This window comes from Capsicum annuum, unplaced genomic scaffold (assembly GCF_002878395.1).
Source record: "Capsicum annuum cultivar UCD-10X-F1 unplaced genomic scaffold, UCD10Xv1.1 ctg74134, whole genome shotgun sequence".
Classification (NCBI taxonomy): Eukaryota; Viridiplantae; Streptophyta; class Magnoliopsida; order Solanales; family Solanaceae; genus Capsicum; species Capsicum annuum.
The window spans coordinates 996-3252 of record NW_025884218.1 but is presented as its reverse complement, the minus strand read 5'-3'; the positions used below and the strand labels follow the sequence as shown (position 1 = coordinate 3252).

At 38.5% G+C, this 2257-nt stretch overlaps 1 pseudogene; it reads right to left on the bottom strand.

Moving 5' to 3' along the window:
- Nucleotides 1–192: 192 nt before the first annotated feature.
- Nucleotides 193–2206, bottom strand: LOC124894442 (annotated as a pseudogene).
- Nucleotides 2207–2257: the final 51 nt, after the last annotated feature.

The following is a 2257-nucleotide window of genomic DNA, read 5'->3' as shown; positions in this document are numbered from 1 at the left end:
AACTCACAAAGTTAGAGAGTGTGCTTGCCAGCTGATGTCAAGTTTGAGTGTCTATTTATGAATTATACCAAGCACAAATGTAACAAACACTTAACTCTGCCAAACAACTGAAAAGAGAACTTTTTAACACTAACAATGCTAGGACAAGGATAATGAAATAGTAACAGAAAAAAAAAAAAAGGGATGAAAAGATAAAAAAAAAAAAAAAAAAAAAAAAGGGAACATGAGGGAATACAAAGAACTCTTTAATACTAATTTGGTTTATCCAACCATGTCTTTATTTAACCAAACCTTCACAAAATCATACCTAGCATGCTTTTATTCTGGATACCGCGTGCAGAATTTTATAATTTCCATCCATGTCCTGCCACGGGTTAATTTGTGTTCATATAGTATCAGCCGCTGGTTGAGCATTAACCAGTACTTTTATAAACGCGACAGAATCATACCTTGTCTTGTCCTTCTCATTATTCATGATTGAAAAGATCTCGGTTGGCAAGTCGCAGTCCCACCTGGTCCTCGAAGAATTTAACCCACTACGGAAGAATGCAGCTTTACAGGAACATTTCTCCAAACATGCGCGTGTACAGGTATTCACATCTGTGTCACTAATATCTGCCTTAAACGCGAAATAGTCCACACCTTCAACTTCCAAAAGTCCGTGTTTCTTTAAATTTTTTCAAGTCAGCTTTGTGACCTCAGAGTAACCAAGATTAGGCCGCCTAACATCTATCGGTCTGAAATAGGTACTTGAAATAGAGCTTGTGGGACAACTACACTGCCCCATTGTGCAAATGCCATATCTTCCACAGGCCGTGGGGTAATTGCACTCGCCACGAAAGCCTGTCAAGAGATCATCCACCTCTCTCCACCCCCGACTTGTCCACTCATACACTTTCAAGTGTCCATTGGACTCGAGTTTCATGTATTGAGCAGAGGATGCTGGAGCAATAGAAATCAGAATCAACTCGGTTGTGTCAGCAGAATGTGTGAATAAAGTTAAGCTTCCATTCAAATACTTAACATAATTGGAGACTCCACTAGGACTGGATCCACCAATAGATGCTTCAAAGTATTTTTGGAGAGGATTTGACTCTACGAAAGCAACCAAACCATCATCATAGCAGATAAGGCAAACAAACCTCCCGCCGTCCAGTTTGTTCTGGAAACACTTGCTGTTAGTTTCATTCCTGCTCCAACTTCTGCCCCGGAACCAAAGCATCAGTTGGATGATCAAAAGACTGCCAAACAGTTGCCTTCTTGGAATCAAACAGAACAAGATTCCCCTCATTGGTCGGTCAAGCTTAAGCCTGCAACAGATTTCCCATCAGTTTTAGTTGACCAAACCAAATTACCATCAGCATCTCTGAGCACTAAGTCTCCTTGTGCTGTAAGTTCCAAAGTAGAATCGATCTCAACCGGATTGTTCCGGTTAGCAGACCAAACAACTTGTGGGAATCCAACGCCGGGAGAAGTAACTTGGGAAGCCCTGTTAGTTTGCACAATGAATATGGCAAAGAGGTAACTATCACAGTTGCCATTACAATAGAAACCACATGCATATCTTGGACCATAAGTTCCTCTGAGTAGTATAGCCCTTATCCTTGAGCCATCCGTATAATCTATTGAATGGGGTGCAGAAACACTGTTGATTCAAGTTGTAGAAAGATTTGCAGTTGGGTAATCAAAACGTTGGCCGGATATCAGATAACAAGAAGAAAGGAGAATGAAGGCAAAAGGAAAAATCTTGCATAAAGCCATTAAGAACACTGGATAATGCAAAGTGAAATTTGAAGAAGTGCATTTTCTAGTGCAAAATGCACAATCTATATTTAGTATGATCAAGAAAGCAACAAGCACCTAGTTTAATTCAACTTGGATGACAAGCACGTAGTTTAATACAACTGGGATAACTTAAAAAAAAAACGATAATACATAAATAAATATAATGCTAAACTTGATACCAAATTATAACTTTGACCTTAAATTTTGATAGTACACAAATAGGACCTTTAACTATTCAAAATCTGAACAAATATGACCTCCGATTTTGCGACCCCGATGCGTGAGTTTCACTCGCGCCTATGTGGAAAGATAATCCAATCACATGGTGTCACGTCGTCAAAAGAGTGACTTGGAGAGAGGTCATATTTGTGCAGTTTTGAATAGTTAAAAGTCATATTTGTGCACTTTTAAAGTTTTATTTTTTTTGTTAAAACGGCGTCGTTATTATTATTATTATTATTATTATTATTAT